General features: G+C 39.7%; 1 long non-coding RNA gene across 1 annotated transcript; it reads left to right on the top strand.

Moving 5' to 3' along the window:
* The first annotated feature begins 20,244 nt into the window (after positions 1–20,244).
* On the top strand, positions 20,245–21,356 carry LOC129777471 (uncharacterized). The gene is made up of 3 exons (XR_008743245.1): positions 20,245–20,466; positions 20,526–20,962; positions 21,019–21,356. It is a non-coding gene; the product is annotated as an uncharacterized LOC129777471 (long non-coding RNA).
* The last annotated feature ends 411 nt before the right edge of the window (positions 21,357–21,767 follow it).

Below are 21,767 nucleotides of genomic sequence, written 5' to 3'. Positions count from 1 at the left end.
TGCACTGAAGGAAAAACGGCCACAATACGAGCAAAGACGCGATAAAGTTATTTTGCAGCACGACAATGCTCGGCCGCATGTCGCGAAACCGGTCAAAACATATTTGGAAACGCTGAAATGGGAGGTCCTATCGCACCCGCCGTATTCTCAAGACATTGCTCCGTTCTTTTACTACCTTTTACGATCGATGCAATATGGACTGGTTGACCAGCACTTCTCCAACTTTGATGAAGTCAAAAATTGGATCGATTCGTGGTTAGCCGAGAAACCGGCCGATTATTTCCGCAAAGGGATCCGTGAAAAGCCAGACAGATGGGAAAAAGTTGTGACAAGCTATGGACAATATTAAATTTGTAACCATTTTTGCAGAATAAAGCATTAATTTTTGAAAAAAAACGAAGAAACTTACCGTTACTCCTTATTTTTGGAAAAAACTAATTTTTGGACAAAGGGGGAAAAAGTTGATTTTTCGGACCACCCTAAAATGGAAATGGACACCCTTTTGAAAAAAAAGATACGGGTCTAATATTTTGCGATAAGGAACAAAACTACCGATTTTCACAAAAATCAGAGAACCACTATATCGGTTTGACATGGAATGGCTGAATGTATATTCCAGTGGTATTTCAAATCGAGATAAAAATGTCTCAGCAGTTCTGCAATTTCGAATAGTTGTTTCAAATTCCGCTTATGTTTATGTATCTGGAGTCTCGTTGAATTGTGATGACCATTGAATCCAGTCACCCTAGAAAGCGGATATATGAGAGTCGGTGATTGTTTTAGACTCATCTTGAGCAAGAATAAAGATCATACACTTCGATACGATACAGCGAAACGTTATTCTGGATAACTTTCATAACTACATTTATAATACATACCCTCCCCTAAGGTTATGTATTCCATAGCTTCAACAGATTGAAATCTTGTTTTATTTAATGTAGACTTCACAAACAGAGGTAACGAGGCGCTCCATGAGTCCGTAGGACTATTGTAAGTTTTAGAACAAATAAATTTTTATTCATTAATTCCTTTATTTACTATTACTCATTTAATCATTCACCGTTGTATTGTAATGTACTGATGTAATCATCAATGTTTTCTGAACAATTATTTCTTTTGATATTTCTTACAATAAAGACAGAGTCACTTTAATCTTTGAATTTCCAGAAATAACACGTCAGATCAATATACAATTTTGATTTGCATTGTTTGAGAATAATGGAAAAATAGAAACTTGTTAGCTGGTCCAGTCGAGTCACACTCAATGCAGTGCTGATCACAGAGGAATTTTTTCACTGGTCACCTCAAAAAAACAACAAACATAGTTACGCTACGCCTTATCCACACGTGTCCCGAAAGCTTCGGGCATATACTGCCATTATCGAGAGCTACATTCCATTAGGAATATCATTAGGGAATTATGTAAATTCCGTGAGAAAATAAACAGCATTTATTTTATATTTATCTTCAAAACTTTGCAAAACTGCGCTGAAATTTAGAGATTTAAAAAACAACACTCAAAACGAATAGGAATTTCTGATTAAGTATCAGTATCAGTTCACATATGTGCATTGCATTATACATCATATGCAGCCATTAAATCAACATATTTTAACATTGTTTATAATAATAATCTCAATCATTTTTTTGTATTCATTTTGTATTTGTATTCATAAATTACATTATCACCCTCGTCGAAGAGTTCCCTCCTAATGGATGTCGATCGTATCAATGAATATTGAGAAAATAAAAAAAACAAAAAGTGCCATATCGCTATATATAACCTCTCAAATTGAGCGAGTCTGTCGTACATACTTAAAACGCCATAAACATAAATCAATCCGTGACAACAGGTGTATCTTTGCAGCGCCAGCGGTATTGGCTTACCATTATTCGATTGGGACACCTTCTCGGGCTCTCCCGCATGGAACGCCATGAATTTTGCTTCCATTTGGCCGCCAAGAGAAAAAGTTGTCAGTCGGCCATAAGCATTAATAACTTCGACACGATTTTTCCACCTTCGGTCCCTCCGTACGGCATTGCGACCTCGGTTGAATGAATCAATGATTGTTGGTCTATAAGGGCAGTCTATTTTTGTGGTACATATTCCGGGGTAGAACCGTTGTGATTCGAAAATGAATCGTTTCATTATTCGTATGAAATCAATATTTTTCTGACAATTGCTTTAACTAATGACGATTATCGTAAGGACCCAAGGTGGCAAATGATGGAATTATTTACGCCCCTATTATTGTCCAGAGAAACACAAGTGGAGTGCGCCAATACGCTAGACACGACCGATTGTAATCTTTTCTGACTGGTTTACCTTCAATAAGTTGCTACCTTCCATTGATGTAGAAACGATGGAAAATACATGTTCTCAAAGGAGAGACCCCAGGGGAGTTAAAGCTCTACATAGTGCATTTTCCTGATGATTTTATTCTTATACATATGTTAGAGAACATAAAATGTAACTTGTAAACAATTGAATATCCGTAAAATTATTATTAACCTCTTAGACTACAATTTATGATTTGTTTTTTATTCTTGAACCAACTTTGAGAAGTTTCCGACAATCAACAATTAAATTATTGGGTTTACAAGTAAGTTTTAAAGGATTTCTGACAGATGTCGGTTTTTTTTTCCAAAATATATATTTTTATCAAGGCTCATATGGCGTTAGCCTGGCGGGGCCGGAGTTCAATATTTTGACAGTTTTTCTTATTATCTATGTGTTTAATATGTAACCGATTACTCGCGGTCGGCTCGAGGTTAGTATAACAAGTGTTCTCGTAATTGGGATGTTGCTATCTCCAATGCTCTGTACGTGTGCCCGACACGGGATACTTCCTATTGGGATGCAGCTGACCATTAAGGTGAAGGTGGAAGCTAGCCATTGTAGTAGTATAGGTAAACCCACGTGTAAAAATGGGGTAATAGTGTTTGTGAGAGAAGAGCAAAGCACACTTAAACAGATCAATTCACTTATCAGACTGTGTGGTGCTTCATTGATACGAGTCTTTGAATACATTTGAAAAAAAAATGACAATTCAATACTGAAGTTAGATGTATGAACAAAATGTTCCGATGAACAATTGCATACATAAATATATATAGAAGGTGCATTTGCGTATGAAGTAAAATTCTGATTATACGCGAGCGTAACATGAGCAAATTCATAACACATGCGAAATGGGGGCTCTTTTGGTATTAACAAGTTCTTCCGCATAGTAACTCGATGCTGATAATTCATTAATATTTTCCTTCGTTGGTCGTATTGTTTCCACATATTCACGTTGGAGAGCCTTAACCCTTCTCTTCGTTGGCCGAGACATTTTGATTGAATGTAATGCTTTTCTGTTTATTGTTTTTGAAAGCATAGGCAGTCGTGGCAGTGTTCCGAGCTCTGCAATACAATTTTCTTACCCAATGTTAAAGTCGCTTACATTATAGACCCATTAAACGTAAAAACAATGATTGTATTGATATCAACAAAATTTTATTCTATTGATTTTTATGACATGAAACGCTATGACTCACGAATAATATTTTATTGAGTGGTTTTGATAGCTGTTCCGATTATGTTGTCTGGCATCAGTGTCGAAAAAATAACGATGCTTTCACCAATACAAACAAAACCATTGCCGAAGATTGAAAAAAGAAAATTTAACTGTCAGAGCACTTGCTCGAGTTTTCCGACGTTTTTCCCTATACAATGCGACAGCAGATGAAAATTTTATATCTTGTGAGTAATCGATTAGAGTTTGGTTGATATTACCTGATGGGAAGTGTGCGAAAACGATCATTTTCTTCACACTGTTTCGCAAAATTATTGATTTTTGGGCGAGGAGTGAGGGAGGGAGATGAAAGAAATGAGCGCCATTATGGCAGCCATTTGTGGCTAGCTTCCACCTTCACCTTAATCAGCAACGCCCCCCTAGTATGTACCCCATATCTAGCGTAGTGCGTCTTCTCGACTCGAGGAATCCAGGATAGAATGGTCACTAGCCGGCGCAATCATCAGCTCGTGTAGAGTTGTCCTTAGCGGTACAACCTTTGGCTCTTGTTGAATCATCAGTTGACTGCACAACCTTTGGCCCGTGTATCTGTAAAGAGTGTGTGTATGTATTGCCGCAACTAAGTAAAAGTTTATAGATCGGATAGGAGGAATATGAAACAGGGACACAACGAAGGAAACATCATTAAACGTTGACATCGACGTTTCTGAGGAACAGGTATAGATGAAGCAGAAGATCAGGATCACGGCTACCTAAGATATCCCGGACGGGGACATCCGATTGTCTGCCTTGTGCTCTCAGTGCTCTAGAGAGCTGAGAGCGAGCAGTATGGAACCGGATACACGACCAGACAACATGCTCGATGTCGTGGTAGCCATCGCCACAATCACAAAGATTGTTTACTGCGAGCCCAATGCGGTAGAGATGCGCGTTTAGGTTGTAGTGATTGGACATGAGCCGAGATATCACGCGAATGAAATCACGACCTACATTCAATACCTTAAACCAAGCACTCGTCGAGACCCTCGGGATAATCGTGTGTAACCAACGACTGAACTCATCTTCACTCCACATGTCGTTGGTGTCGTTAGTGGCACCTAAACATATACGGTAATTTATCTCAAAAAGCCCTGGTAAAATTTGACAGGTGAAGGGGAAACGTTAGCATTAACCATGCAAATACTTTGATTGTAAAAAATTGTATGTTTTTTGATTGTGGTTTTAAGGTTTTTTCCGGCGACTAAACAAACTTTTCGTGTAATATGCAGTAAAGTTTTGCTCGCCTACAGAAGAGGAACTATTTGATACAGCGAAACTGCAAGTTTGATAACAATAAATGAAATAAATTGCATTTAAATTTTTGCATGCTGTGTGGGTTGGTATGTACACGTTTTTGTGGGGTGAATTGGTGATACAGGTTTGAAACTTTTCTTTGGTCTAGTTGATTCCAGATGCCGCTGAATTACAAACAAAGGATGGACAGACAAAGTTGGAAGAAGGAAGAACTTGAAAGAGCAACACGGATGAATTTTATGGTTTAACGCGACATGATGTCCGGGAAATGGCCTTTTAATTGGTCGAAAAAAAAGGAGCTTACCGAATCTCAAGGAGTATTCCAGAAAAAATAGTGATAAAAAAGTGCCCTGATTAGAATGGTTTCAAATAAGCCTAACTGAAGGCAAACAAGAACATTTCAATAATTGTTATGGCTTTCTTTAGCCTTCAAGATCTCCTGCAAGCGCTCTTCACAAGGGTTTTCAGCTATTATGGATCGAGTACTTCCAACGTGCCCTTCAGGGCTTCGAAATAATTGTTTTTATTGGTGACACCGGTTTTGTCGACCCTAGCATCGAGGATGGCCCACAGGCAGTGTGGTGTAAATTCAATCTCAATAGAAAAAATTCGACGAAAATGACAAAGAACACAATTTGCCACCAAAGAAAGCATTGCTCGATCGCTTGAATTTGGCTAACCTTGTCAACTGAGATCCGATAGGGTTCATTGTCAAACGAACGCTATTCCTTCTCATTTGAATGCGATGAACGCATTTGGACGAACGAAAACAAATCATTCATTCTCACAATCTCGGCTTTCCGCATTGAAGTATGATTTCGGTCATATAAGTGGTCATATTTCGGTCATATAAGTGGCTAATCAAGCATACACTGAGCAGGCGATGGGAGAGCATTCTATAATGCCCCTTGCTCATGTGTTAGCACCACACTCCCACAGTAATGCGAGGAACGTAAGAATAAAGGGTGTGACACATCAAATTGCATCACGGAAAAAACGCTGTAGAAATTTAATTTTTAGGAATTATATCTTCAGCTTTCGCTTATAATCAGATAAGAGTGTAAAGATCACGTTGGCCACTGTCAATGTCACTGTCAATTTTTCGTAAATTTGGAAAAATGTCGTCGAACGAAAAAGAGCGTCGTGAATTAATCCTGTTCACTCATTTCGAGAATCCGGAGTTGTCACATCGGAACATCGGTAAGATGCTGGGAATCGTCCAATCCACGGTCAGCAGAGTACTAAAACGATACTTCGAGAACCTAACCATCGACCGGAAGGTGAAGAACGGCAAAAATGGATGCTCCGTCAGTGAAAAAGATCACAAGCGCGTAGTTAAGCAGTTTAGACGTGATCCGAGAAGTTCGGTCCGGGATGTCGCCAATAAGCTGAATTTGTCAAGTTCATTCGTCCAGCGGACCAAGCAGCGGGAGGGTCTGCGTACATACAAGGTTCAGAAGGCTCCTAACCGCGACGAAAGGCAAAACATGGTGGGGAAGACGCGAGCCCGGAAGCTGTACACCGAAATGCTGACGAAGCCGCATTGCCTGGTAATGGACGACGAAACCTACGTCAAAGCGGACTTTCGTCAGCTGCCGGGCCTGTTGTTATTCTCCGCAGAGGACAAATTCAGCGTTCCGGAGGAGATTCGCAAGCAGAAACTATCCAAGTTTGCCTAAAAGTACATGGTGTGGCAAGCGATCTGCTCTTGCGGAAAGTGGAGCGCCCCCTTCGTGATGACCGGCACGGTAAACGGGCAGGTTTACCTTAAGGAGTGCCTACAGAAGCGCTTACTACCACTATTGAAGCAGCACGAGGGCCCGACCATCTTCTGGCCGGATCTCGCTTCGTGCCACTATTCAAAGGACGTGTTGGAGTGGTACGAAGCCAACGGGGTCATCTTCGTGCCAAAGGAAATGAACCCGCCCAACGCGCCGGAGCTTCGCCCAATAGATAAATATTGGGCGATAATGAAGCAGGCCCTCCGGAAGAACCCAAAAGTTGTCAAATCGGAGGCGGACTTCAAGAGAAAATGGATTTCTGTTCAAAAAAAAACTACAACTGACGTTGTACAGAACCTTATGGACGGAAGAAGGAAGAGGAAGGTGCGAGCATACGGGCTTGGGCTCGAAGTATGAATAAAAAGAAAATGCCAAAAGTTGTTTAATAGTTTTTATTTTACTGTCTAAAATTTTCAAAAAGATCGGTTTACTGGGCGAATTTCTACAGCGTTTTTTCCGTAATGCAATTTGATGTGACACACCCTTTAAAAGAAATTAAAAATTCACTCTCGCCAGTTGTTCCTCTGTTGACATGGGACTACGTTTAACCTGAATATATGGGGGGTAAAATGAAAACCTAAATACAGAACATGCAGGAAAAAATGAAAGATTTCGAATGCTTAAAACTCGATAATTTTTCACTGGATCGGAAATATGTTTGCATCAATTGATAGGGAATATTTCTACACATCTATCGCATTTAATAAAAGGTTATTTTTAATTAGATAAACAATTGAATAACTGTAAAATGTTGAGCGTTATCTAAACGCCCTAACTGCCTCGTTTTAATTGGCCCGATTAACGGTTTCCCCAACACAGACTTCAAATCAATGTACCTGTGGGAATCCGCTTTGCAAATATACATGCAAGTAGGGGGTATTTTTGTTCCCACCGAGCTGTGTTACCCTAACACGGACTTCAAAATTAATGTATTTGAAGGAATCTGCTTTGTAAACACATGCAAGTAGGGGTTTTTTTTGTTCACACCAAATAGTGTTTCCCTAACACGGACTTCAAATCAATGTACCTGTGGGAATCCGCTTTGCAAATATACATGCAAGTAGGGGGTATTTTTGTTCCCACCGAGCTGTGTTACCCTAACACGGACTTCAAAATTAATGTATTTGAAGGAATCTGCTTTGTAAACACATGCAAGTAGGGGTTTTTTTTGTTCACACCAAATAGTGTTTCCCTAACACGGACTTCAAAATCAATGTGCCAGGGGGAGTCCGCTTTGCCAATAAATTTTTTTTTCTTTGAAAGCATACCAATGCATCGTCGAATGTCAATTGAGTGTCGGTCACTAATTCAATTGATAGGGACAGACGTAAATCACAAATAACAGTAAGACAAGCGGCTTGAATGGAGGTGTGGTTATTCAATCAAATGGATCAAAGTACCCAATTATCCCGCAGCACTGCCCACAGGTTTTCAATAGAGTTGAGATCCGGGCTTTGCAGGGGACATTCAAGTGGTTTGATGCGACACGCCCGGAAGAATGATATTGTTACCATGGTCGTGTGCTTTGGATCGTTATACTGCTGAAAAAAGAAATGCTTTTCCAGGCCCGTCTTGATGAGACCGTCTCTTGGATGTGACGCACCTGCTGCTCTTCATCCGACTTGGGCTACACAAGAAACCCGCCTCTTTCGATTGAAATCTCGAACGACCAATTTTCGGATGCACAAAAGGAATCAAAACAACTGCGTTCTCCGTTTTTTTTCCAAATCTTCAAGTGCGAATACTAAAAATATAAACACGATGGACACTTATCACAAATATAGCGATTTCAACAGTGGCCACTTTATTTTGTCACTATTTTTTGGAATCCAAACTGTTTTTTTTCTGAAGATTTTTTTAAATTTTTCTGCAACATGAATGAATCTTAAAAAAAACATAATGAATAATATTTTATGAATGATTCGTGTGTGTGTAAGTGTGGATAATTCTACATAGTATACATAACTGAATTTGGATAGATGTAGTCGATGGGATATGCCGATGTTTCCATGTCTCAAATCGTCTCTTGAAATATGTTCTTGAGAAAGCATTATCTGATACCAGAAGATAGGCCCTGAAAATACTGAGATAGTGGTTTGTCTTATTTCTGTCCAAATCTCTCTTGTTACTCATATTGCGATTCCGACAATGCATACAAAACAGCAACACACTAGCAACTATTTAGAATGCGATATAACAACGCCGAACGAAAAGCAATAATTTATAGTAATTATCAAAATGTTGCAGTCCCAGACTGCATGTGGGACCTGTTACACGTATTTTTCATTGCACTCCCACGATTTTACTCCGCAAAGCAGTGCAGAAACACGAGTCTCAGCACAAGTATTAAGTAAGCTCTTGAATAGTCTTTAAGCAATGTTTTATGGACCAACCGAAAAGAGCAAAGTGCCAATGTGCTAAAACACATATAGCTGAAATCCCACAAACAGCAGACAGACCACTTTCTGACAGGCGATACATTATTTATGTGCATTTCACATGTCGTTGATAAGAGTGTGGGAGCAGATACCTACGGGTAATATTATTATTATTAGGTTGGTTTCTTTTTATTCCAAGTGATCTCCGAGACGTTTGGGTTTGGTCTGCAATTGGCACTTTATTTCCAAATGAATGGATTCGTTTGGATGGGACCGAAGTGAACGCGAGCGACCGGGCCCCCACAACAGAATTGTCCCACACCGATTGACCACCACACCGGGGGCCGATAAAAGAGGACCAACGGAGTCTCGCGGACGGATCGCCGAATGCCGCAGCCGCTCTTGATCTCAGTGGGTTCAGTCGCAGACGAAATGCACCTCTTTTTTTTTTCGCAAAAATAGTCCCCCACGATTTTAAATCTGCCCTCATGCTGTCTTGTACTGGACAGAAAAAAGTGAGCCTCATTTCATGCTGTTCAGTGTACGGCGGTGATTGGACGCATGGTGTGGCGGCGGAACAGGATATGAGATTATGCGAGACGAATTTATTTCATTGGGAAGGGAAGTGTGAAGTCGCAGCACCAACAATGTTTCTTGTCAATGGTTGCAACGCATATGCATATCCGAAGCTGCTCAGTGTGTATGAATGGTATCATTCATAAATGTCAATGGCATGTAAACATTTTAATACATTTTAATGTGGGAATTAATATTGACTTCCAAGAACATTCCTGAAACCTTGATTAGGGCTGTGATAATTTGGTTTAAACGGATATACTGTCAGTGCTTCCCAATAGAGTTTTGATCGCTCATCGACCATTTTGATGTCTGTAAATTTGACTCTTGATTTGTTTAGTTTCAATTTTGTTGTCGAGGTTTCACATCGAAAATAGCTTTTTCAGATGAACATCCGTCTGGTACGCTTCCCTACTTTTTCTACATGTTTCTGCTGCGCATTTATCTTTTCTGTATTAAAAAGGCATCGAAAATACGCTATTCCTCGGAAATTCAATCAATATAACATTTGACATGATTGGTGTATTAGCGAACTTTGTTCACAAAAAATGGAAACTGATATGTTATCTTTCAGGCACGCGTTCTTTTGACAAAATATGGTTAGTGTGGTCCGATATACGACCATCAACACAATCTAGTAAAAAACTACTGTTAGGGGAGGTGGGGGTAAAACGGACATGTTAAGAAGAACTTTAATTATTTCTTTGGAAACTCTTGCTTCCCAAAACTTTGATGCAGTTTCTTGCAATTCATTATACTGTTTTTCTACCTAATTGGCCAAATATTTTACAAAAAAGTGTTTTTCAATGTTTTTTACTGAGATTAAAACAGACCGAAAAGTACAACATTTTTTTCGATGCGACATATAGTGGGGATAATATGGACAAGTTTGTAATACGGACAGGTTTGTAATACGTAGAGGTTTTTTGATCGTGAGAGGAATAATTTTATTTATCAACACGAATGTCCGTTAAATTATGAAATAAATCGAATTAATCCACCTAGAAGTGATATCGTGCTTTTCAGCAGTATAAACGGACAGGCCCTCAACTATTTTGCTTTTGGTTCTAGTCAGCTTCTAAACAGTACACATTTGGCGATTTAATTTCCATTTATAGAGGCAGGGCATTCCTTAGGAATAGATTAAGCAGACTTTCCACAGTCCATCTCACTCCCACTGGCAACTGTCCGTTTTACCCCACCAGTACAATTATTTCAATAATTTAAATTTTCCACTCAAAAATGAATTTACTTTTCCGTGCATACCTAATATCACTTCTCTGTTAACTCACAAACCGAAATATAACCATTAGCGAATTGAATTTTGATATTAAAACATTCAAAATGCTTAATATCGAAGCAGCTAAAATGACATTCACACGCGGAATCATGTATGATTTTCGGTTTTTGCTTCCCTTTTCCACTTTTGAACAGTATTCATTGCCATAGGGTGGCTTAAATACACTCCCCAAAGAATTAGAGGAACAGAATGCAAAGTCGGATATTTTAAGTGATTTTTGACATGCTGTATCTTTGTAAAAGATCAACGCATATCGATGGGAGGTGCATCATTTTGAAGCTACAACTTTTAGGTAGCTTTTAGGTTTTAGAATATTTTTCGTACATATTTTTTTTGGTTCCAATAACGTTCCTGTAGGACTTTTTCACACAGAGATATTTCAGTTCAATGAAGAATTACCCCTTCGTTTTTGATGATGAATAATTCAATAAACAACCATCGCACCGCAAATCGAAAGGCAGTTTCAAAAACTCCAGTAAATGCTGCACAAGGATAATTTGTTAATAATTTAAATTTTTTGCATCGGATTCAAAAAAGTGCCAAAAATAGGATTTTTATAGTGTTTTACAAAATCCGCTGTAGTTCTGCAAATATCGCAGTTAGTTCTAATGTTTGCAGGCAAATTTTTAGCCTACTGTATTCCCTAAACGTCCGTGAACGTTTCATATTGATACGTTCAGCCGTTTTTTCTAGCCGAAGTTTGGAGTACATTAGAGGAGCATTTAATCGCAAATCGTACCAGAAGTGTAAAATCATACGCGACTCTCAGAATGAACGATTCGTAACTTTCGTATTTATGAGTTTGTGGGTGTGGAGTGCGTGTATGTGTGGACATGGGTATAAATATGTGTGAGTATCATCACTCCTTACAATATTATATATGTCAAAATCACTTGAAATTTCCGACTTCGCATTCTGTTCCTCTAATTTTTTTGTCGAGTGTATTATAGAATAACATGTAGAAGGTGTTCTCATTAACAGAAATCTGAAATTCAAAATATAACTATACAAATCAAACACCTGTCCATTTTATCCCCACTGTCCGTATTACCCGCGGTTCCCCTGCTATTGAAATGACTCAATATTAGGTTGGAAGAAATTAATTGAAATTAATTGATGTAGTGATCGATATATCGTGAAGTATCGATAAAACAATTTGAATAATTCATTTTCGTTACTTGTCGCGGTAACAAGTCTTTCTCACTTTACGTAAATACTGTGAGAGGGTGTCGACTACCTGGGAAAACCTTGAATAGCTAGGAATTCAAACAACGGGAATTTCATCACCAACCAGGGAAATAACTCGTGTTATTTTTACAATTTTGATTACTACTGTATACAATTTGATCAGACCTTCAATTATTCGAGTTTTGGAATGTTAATGATACAAAAAGTGTACTTAACTAGCCAAGTTTTCTGTGTACATTCACTTCAGTGCATGTAGTTGCATCTCCTGCCAGCGAAGTTAGCCCTCAGAAGGAGGAACAGCGTGAAAGTAAAAGGTATCGGATCCCCACAACCCCTGATGACCCTGTCATCATTGGTTCTGATATTTTTGAAACATTGAATCATCCGTTTTGGAAAACGAATCGAAAATCTTTCGAATATATGGACGGCTTTTGGCGTATCAGTGGAGTCCCAGCAGACTTGGCTCCAGAGATGCCAACCTTCCTGATTTTTCAGGATTTCCCAGACTTTTTGTAACGTTCCCTGGTATCCTGACAAACACTCAATTTAGCCTGATTTTCCAGAAATGATCCTGATTCATCATGATTTTGGTAGGGTAAGTGGGAGTAATTTGGAACCCTTAAGCAGATCGCCTAATATTTAGTTGTCGAGTTGTTCAACACCCTCCCCTCCTCTTTAGAGAGGGGAAAGGAGTTTCAAACCACCATAAAACATTTATTACTCCCTAAAACCTCCATATCCCACATTTGGTTCCATTGGCTTGATTAGTTCTCGAGTCATGCAGAAATTTGTGTTTCATTTCTATGGCAGCACCCCTCCTTTTCGAAAGGTGGGAGGAGTGTTGAGCCACCTTAGAAATGTTTCTTGCCCCATAAAACCTCCGAATGCCTAATTTGGTTCCATTTGCTTGATTAATTCTCGAGTAATGCAGAAATTTGTGTTTCATTTGTATAGCGGCTCCCTTAAGAGAGGGGGAGGAGTATCTAACCACCATAGAATAATTTATTACACCCTAAAACCTCCACATGCCTAATTTCGTTTCAATTGCTTGATTAATTCTCGAGTTATGCAGAAATTTGTGTTTCATTTCTATGTCAGCCAACACCCCTAACACCCCCCCCCCCCTTCGTAAGGTGGGAGGAGCACCATAGAAATGTTTCTTGCCCCATAAAACCTCCGAATGCCTAATTTGGTTCCATTTGCTTGATTAATTCTCGAGTAATGCAGAAATTAGTGTTTCATTCGTATAGAAGCCCCCCTAAGAGAGAGGGAGGAGTATCTAACTACCATAGAATCATTTATTGCACCCTGAGACCTCCACATGCCAAATTTCGTTTCATTTGCTTGTTTAATTCTCGTGTGTTCAGTGGCGTAGTGTGCGGGCGGCAAGCAAAAAAAGTTTCAATTGAGGAAAAACCATCCATCATGAGTAGTTGCTTCTGTTCATACATTAATAAAACCAATAACCTCTCTCTGATTTTCGCAAAATTGAAACACCCAACACCACATTACATCAACCCTTTTGATTATTCGCTACGCATTTTTTTTTGCATTGCATGGGCGCCTCTCCATGCAATGCAAAACAAATGCATGGAGCTAATACAGAGGGGCGCCGTGAATGGCCGTACGACGTTTTAAACAAATTTGAACCTAACCTACGCTTGACAGGGTAAAATTTGTTACCGACTTTTTGTCTAAAAATTAATTTTTACGTACTCTATGATCAGAAAGTACCAGGATTTTTTAAATGAAACAAAATAGAGTTAAATTTCAGGCAAATTTATTTTATCTCTTTCAAAATACGATTAATCTGAAGCAACACACATGTGTCAACGTTTGACCCAGTCCTCCATGAATCCCTGGTAGGCCAACGAAAGGACGGTTTTTAGTTCCCTCGTAACTTTCTCTTCGATCTCATCGATAGACTGAAATCATTTTCCACGAAGTGGCAACTTCAACTAGGAAAACAAACAGCTCAAACGCTTCAAAACGGATAAATAATATTCTTTGTTGACTGTCTAGGCCGGTGGAAGGTACTCATAGTGCACTATGTGTTGACAATCGGAGAAAACAGTCTGCATCACTTTCACTTTTGAGTGGTTGGACACGGTTTTTTCTCGTCTTCGAAACGCTACTCGGACGATCCTTGTTTGTTTCTATGTCTAATTCATAGACCCATTTCTCGTCGCCCGTAATTATCCGTTTCACGAAGGTTGGATCACTTTGGGCTTGTGAAATCATCTCTTCAGCAACTGTCTGTTGATGGTGTTTTTTGCACGAAATTCAGGTCCTTCGGAACGAGCCTGGCTTTCACGCGCCTCATACCCAAACAACATGCTTTGCCGTTCCATATGCAATGCCAAATTCTCTCTTAAGCTGGTATGACGATTTTCAAGTACCATTTCTTTCACTTTGTTCAAGTTTTCATCGGTGTTCGACGTCTCCCGGTAACGTTTGAGTACGGTATTTAAAGTCGATTTTGGAAATTCGATTTTGCAATCTTTCCTCCGGACCACTTCGGGTTCTCAATGTGATTGCGCGAATTTTTTTTTCGCCTTTCGCGTTCCATCGTCGATAACTTTTGGATGTATCCTTCAATCTTTACGAATTCTGTACTAATGAATAAACAAACCACCCGGATCAAAACGCTGTTAATAGTTTCTCGATGTGACAACTAGGGGCGCTGAAGTGAATAAAAATAGGCGACCAAATTCTAACTGAAACATACTTTATTTCCTGAGCTGCATTATAAGAACGCGTACTTCTAAATAATGTCTGTGTTATTGAAAGGCAATATTTGAGCATTTTTTGTGCTGGAATGAAAGAGCTTGCTAGTCTGCTTTACACTAAATAAAAAATGGCACAGACCGCAGATGCACAGTTTCAGCAATCGTAAATTGATTGAAAATTATCTGCGTTCTAAAATGAACCAAGACCGACTCAATGACATGGCATTTTTTTCGATCGAAAATGAATCGTTAGCAGATCTTGATTTAAATGCAATTAAAGATCATTATGTTTCAGTTAAAGCATTCAAGGCAAAGATTTGACTAGAGAATGAGCGAAGCTGGTAATGATTTTTCCCAACCTTACAGATACAGATAAATTGCTCAAAGTGAAATTTGGTAAAAAGGAGTAGCTTTCTTGAAATATCAGAAACTCAAAGTTATTGAAAAAATCGTATGAGGTGGTATTTTTTTTGGGCGCCATTTCCATAGTTTGCCGGGAGCGCTGTCTACCCTCACTACGTCACTGCGAGTGATGTAGAAATTTGTGTTTCATTTGTATGGTAGTCTCCCTTAGAGAGTGGGGAGGGGTCTCGAACTATCATAAGAACCTTCCCCGACAAAATGATCTGCTGTCTCGCATGGAAACGCCAACGTTGAGGGGGGCTCTTCCAAGGGGTTGCTATGATGGTCGCTTTTTTGTAGCCAGCATAGAAAATCTTGAGCATATAAATCAATCAATACACACTTTGAACAGGCAAGTTCAACAAGCTATGGAAATTCTATGGTTTGAGGCCGTTCCTCATGGTTTGACGTGGGAAATTTGACTCAAACAAATGGGATTATGACGACAAAGAATAAAATCGACTTTCTTTGCCAAAGATAATTGAAGATAATTACATTTTCCAGTTGTCTTCGTCTGGAATCTTAGTGCAAATTACTGCAAAATCAGGGAATATCAGGGAATATTATTTCGGATTTTGAGACGGCACCCTGAGTGAGTGGTTCACTTGAATCATATGCGATTGATCGATCCGTTAGCAGTGATTAACAATAAACCATCAATTTTGAATTATAAGGCTGTTCTAGAATCCTTTCTAGACATATCGAATTAGTTAGTCACAGTATATTATTGATTCCAATTGCAGATTTATTGTGACATGAAGCGATATGAAGACATATCTTGCACTTGTTAACCTGTTCTTCGCGCTATCTTCGTTCTCCGATTCACAAAGCCTTACCTAACCTGCGAGTCGCTGGAGAGCCTCCAACAATAAACAACAGCTTTGACATTAATGTGTCATTGGAAAATAATTAGTGCCATCCTCTTTCTCATTTTCCCGTTCTTTTCGAATTGTGAGCATGATATCTGCCGAAGCATTCGTCCGCTTCTACCGCAGGCACATGCTTCATGCCTCATTTTCCGCGCCAGGTTCATCCGGAGGCGCACAAATTGCAAAACTTGAGTTGTATGGTTGCATTTAATCAACAACAACGTGCCTAAACGTCGCAGCCGTCGCCAGCAGGAAACCAAGCAGATGCGCTTCCACCAGCTCAGCATATCACTAGTATCAGCCATCCGTTTGGTGGTTCGTTCGTTCTCGGTCGCGTCCAGTGCAAGAACAGGATGACCGCTGGGCCACCACCTCCACCGTAAGGAGTACGAATATATTGCCAACACATTCATATCTTCGGAACCAGCCACGCGGGGTTGGTGCGCATGGACGCGGTGTGATAAGAAGGAAACTTATAGGTGATTATTATGAGACTGCTGCTGCTCGCAGTGGACAAAATTTACATATCACCTGGACGCGCGGGTCCTATGTATGCTGTGTGGTTGGTGTTATTGGACGTGTGTAGGCATCAGGCGTGTGTTTCGGGATCGGAAATCGCCAACTATCGCCGACTTATTTCCTTCCCAGTGTGAGGACAAGTGCTCGGAGTGACTACAGCGACGGCCATGAATGTTGTTATAATCATCAGTTCACGTAATCTAATTGCTGGTTGATGTAAATACAATGTTTCAAGACTGATCTCAGCACAAAAGCGTTCATCAACACTGAACTAAAAGAATTATGACCCTGGGACATCAATGGTGTATTACCAGTGCTGTTCCATTTATTCTCAAGGCTATCAAAGGACCTTGTAGAAGCAGCCTGCACTGTTTAAATCGTGTTGAATCATCAGGAATGACCTGAAAGAGAGCGGGGTGTGACGTCTTTGAACCTCTCGTGCCACGTGAATACCATTTCAATTGCTTTCAATTGTTTGTTGCGTCTTCATGTAAATTTTTTGAATAGAACATCCCAACATGGCAACAGTTTATTGTACCGTTGACAAATGGTTTATTGCATCGGTGACAAGTGGCCCTCGAGAAAAAGTTCGAAAAAATCGAGCAATGGGTGTTATGATCGAAATTTGGTCGATTCAATCTTGACGCATTTCTTTTAATCGTACATTTTAAAAATCTAAACAATCCTCATTTTGTAGGTGTAACTTGCGAACTTCTTCCTTAGACGTTGGTGGGTGGAAGTTCTTAATGACTAGAATTTTCTTAAGAACTAGAACGTGACCTGTTTTCTGATTTGGCACCCTTAATGTAAGACGTAGTCCTACGTTAAAAAACATCTGCAACTGTATATGCTGTGAATCCATACATATGTCATCTTGGGTTATGAATTCACTTGCTCTGCACTGTTTATTGCATTAACTTTGCGACCGCTCTTCCACCTTTCATGCCGGCAAAATGAACCAAAACATATCTCCGTACCCACCCGAAGACGTGTGGCAGGCCAACAAGGAAACGATCAACCTTCGCTGTTTGTCGCATTTGCCACACTATAAAATAATAATAAAATGATAAAATTTATAACTGTCAAATGGTAATTAATTGATTCGCTTCACTTTTTTTTCGCTAAACTGGAGCAAAAATTACAAATTCCCCCGCGTCCCGACTGGACCGATCCGTAATGATACGAAGCATACAATCAGCCAGACACACGCACTTTGCTCTCAGATCACATCAGACATCCGTACGTTCAATCGAGGTGGGTCTGGCAGTGGGAAACTTGAAATTAGATGCTGTTTTTCCAGCTAATTTCCGCTGCAGCGGCAAAGCTGTGCACCAGATGTTGAAGTGCCTATTAACAGATCCTCTCATATACAGAAGAAACTGCTGCAATATTGACATCACGTAAGATGGAAGAGGCTTCGAGGCTTCAAGAAGCAAAAAAAAAAAATCAAAACACTTAATTCACTTGTTGAATGTAGATACGTCAACAGATCACTTACGTATGGATCAGCTAGAAGCAATGTTTTCCCAACGGACATCTTCTCAGAGGACGTCAGCTTTGTATCAGGAAAAGCCAATTACACTCTTAAACCTGGCTCATCTGAAGACAGGCAAGAAAGATCAGCAAAACAGCTGTGATCACGAGATACGCCTACAACGGCGACGCGGAACATTCATACATATGGGCTTGGAGTATACATTCTGTCAAATATATACCGGGAATTTGTAATTTTAAATCATCCCGCTCGCTAATTTTTCTATTTTTATTTTTTTTCGGCGTAGGACTACGTCTTACAATTTTTTTGATTTGTCACGTTTTAATGAAATAAAGTTAACGTTAATAACTATTTTTGCTGCGAAAGGATTTTAACGATTTGTATACCAATCGAATCAGAAATTTTCAAGATTTGTTTTATATGCTATACATTACAATCCCATAGTCTGTATACAGTCTTCCATGTTTCACAAAAAACACTGCGTCCGGAATAAACATGTCCACGCTGCTGTTCACAGTTTTGTGTTTGAGTACAAACATGATTTTTTCGTACCTATGTTAGAAAATGTGACATGTTTGTATTCGTGGTATGTTTGGACATACGATGTTTAATCCCAATGTTTCACATTCATCACATTGTTCGAACATGGCGTACAGTTTCTCTTGCATTTTCACCCCAAGCACCGGCAGTGCGTAGAGTAGAAGAAGCGAATCGGACACCACACCACCACCATTCAACGCGTGGTGTTTTGGTATGTTGACATGGAAAAAAATGCTTTCCTATCATGACAATGGTTGATTCGTTTAAAATATTGGGCAAATAAAATAAACCTCTTTATCTGTTCTGAACAAAATAAACGTCGATTGATATCAGAGTTTTTTACAATTAATATAATTATTTAGTGCACGCATTTATATTCATGTAGCATTCGCTATTATTAGCTATTTGAACAAGTACTAAAATTGAATTATTCAGCAGTGACATGTTAGGCGTGACGCTAACCACTCGACCACGGGAGCAACAATTTTGGCTGGATCTTTGAATACAAATGGCCAATACTGCTTGTTCGCGACGATCACGACCCGAGCTATAAAACGAGCGAAGAAGAGGAGAAGAAATGATGATGCAATCGCATGCACACATAGCATATGTAGTGCAGTGTAAGTGTAGCTTTTAGTTTTTTCCTTCCTTCAGTTTGTGGTAACATCGAGAAATTAATGGTGTGTTTTAGCCGCTGAAATTTCTCTGCTGGTTCTGCTGTGTGCCGCTGAAGGTTGCATCTAAAACTAATTTTTGGGTATTTATTTTTTTGGTCAGCATTTGTACGACGTCGACCGCTATGCAGTCGGCTCCCCAGACTTTAATTGCCAACATGCACGCAAAAAAAAAATAGAAAACTTCTTTCTATTCAGAGAATGTTTTCTTTGAACGGAACCAAGGATTATTTAATCAGACTTGCAAAATGTGCATGAACGATCTATAAACTTTTACTTAGTCGCGGCAATACATACACACACTCTTTACAGATACACGGTGTGCGACTTACCTCGACGAGACACCGTAAAAGAGTGGGTGAATGGTTGGTGGGGAGATGCTCGGGTCGTGTGTGTGAGTTGAGGCGTTACTCGTTTAACGGCTTTGTACTACTCCGCTTGCAACGGTGGATGATGGTACTAGCATAGTTAAGCTCCATTCACAATAGCGTTTTATATGCCACACACACGGGCCGAAGATTGTGCAGTCCACTGATGATTCAACAAGAGCCAAAGGTTGTACCGCTCATGACAACTCTACACGAGCTGATGATTGCGCCGGCTACCCACAATCCAATCGACGAAAAAAACATCGACCTAACAACGACCGTAACGCTGTTACCTATTCACGATGACGACGATTAGGTATCGACATCTAGATACGGCATTAGTTTGTATGAGGCAAACTATTCTCTATCATATTAGTCGGCCCGAATCAGTTTATATTTGCTAAAATTTGTATGAAATTTTTTTCTTGGCATAATTTTTTCTACTTAAAGTACGTTGTCATGACCCTAATTTGAATTATTTTCTATAGATGTTCAGATTTTCTCAAAAAAACTTGTCATTATAATATAAAATTATTTCAAAACATATTTTTTTATGACGTTTTTTCACCACTTGCAGGCAATGATGATTTTCACTTACATAGAGTACTAATTTGATTAAGGAAAAATCATGTTCATTCATAATTTTCATTTTAAAAGTGTATTCATTCCTTCTGCAAATCCATACTGTCATGCCTATTCCCCAATATCGTCAACGCGGATAGTTCGTTAGTCGAAAATACTGAATAATTAAACAAACCAAATGGCATCACTGGTGGTTCCTTTTTCCACTCCGCTAAACTGTCATCTCAAACAAAAACAAATGGATCATACAACTGGTGAGTATGAAATATATTTCGGCTTTTTAATTATTAATTATTTTATCTTGTCTTATCAGCTATGAATACATTCGACTCGTTTGCTTCCATCAATCGGTAAGTGAGAAAGATGATTTCTCCCATCACCACAGTGCGGATTTCCACTTCTATCACAGCAGCCAACAACATCCATTTTCCTGCAGCAGTAACCTCCAACCCCTGTTGGCAATGCCGGGGGACAGCATTAACAGCAGCAGCAGCAGAATTTGACCATGGTATGGTATTGCGAAGAACTTTCCCCATTAGAGGTTCCGTGCTTCGCGCACATTCAAAAATCCTCTTCAGACACGAAAACTAAACGACAAGGAGGTATTTATCAACTTGCTCAGCTGAATTACCACCCGGAGGAACCCGAATGCACTGATTCCGTTGTAGAGTAGAATGAAAATAGGCGAGGTAAGCGAACGTAATCGCATGATATTTTAATGTTCGCATTTTTATCCGGATCATACAACTGGTGAGTAGGGAATTCATTTCTGCTTTTCACTTACTAATCATTTTATTTTGTTTCAGCTATGAATACATCCGACTCAATCAATCGGCGAATGAGAAAGATGATTTCCCTCATCACCACATTGCTTATTTCCACTTCTGTCACACCAGCCAACAGCATCAGCTTTCCCGCAGCAGTATCCTCTAAGTCCAGGGTGCTATTCCGGGGAACAGCATCAACAGCAACCGCAGCAGGACCTGGCCATCGATAGTATTTCGAGCAATTTTCCCCATCGGAGACCCCGTGCTTCACGCACATTGAAGAATCCTCCTCAGCCACATATCTGTGTCATCAAGGGCAAGGAGGTATTCATCAATGTACTCAGTCGGATTTGAATAATAATAAATATGTTTAAAATCGATCAATGTATTTCCTTTTCATTTTCAATAACAAACCAATACAAACAAGCAGCAAGCAGTGCTGAAAGCAGCGCTGCAAGCAGGTCGACGCCTTGCACATGTTGGCGAAAAAGTGGCGTCAAGTTGTTCGATGAATGCATATGAAAGGTCGATAACTCGATTGCAAGGTGGCAGCATTTGAGGTCGATTGTTGACATTTCATCGACCCGATCTTGGCAGGCAAAACGAATTGTGGGTAGTGATCATTCTATCCTGGATTCCTCGAGTAGAAAAAGACGCACCACGCTATATATGGGGTGCAGACTAGGGGGTCGTTGCTGATTAACGGTCAGCTGCATCCCAATAGGAAGTATCCCATGTCGGGCACACGTGAAGAGCACTGAAGACTGCAACATCCCAATTATGAGAAC

Source organism: Toxorhynchites rutilus, chromosome 3 (assembly GCF_029784135.1).
Source record: "Toxorhynchites rutilus septentrionalis strain SRP chromosome 3, ASM2978413v1, whole genome shotgun sequence".
NCBI lineage: Eukaryota > Metazoa > Arthropoda > Insecta > Diptera > Culicidae > Toxorhynchites > Toxorhynchites rutilus.
The sequence above is the reverse complement of the archived record's forward strand: the minus strand, read 5'-3'. Positions and strand labels throughout refer to the sequence as shown.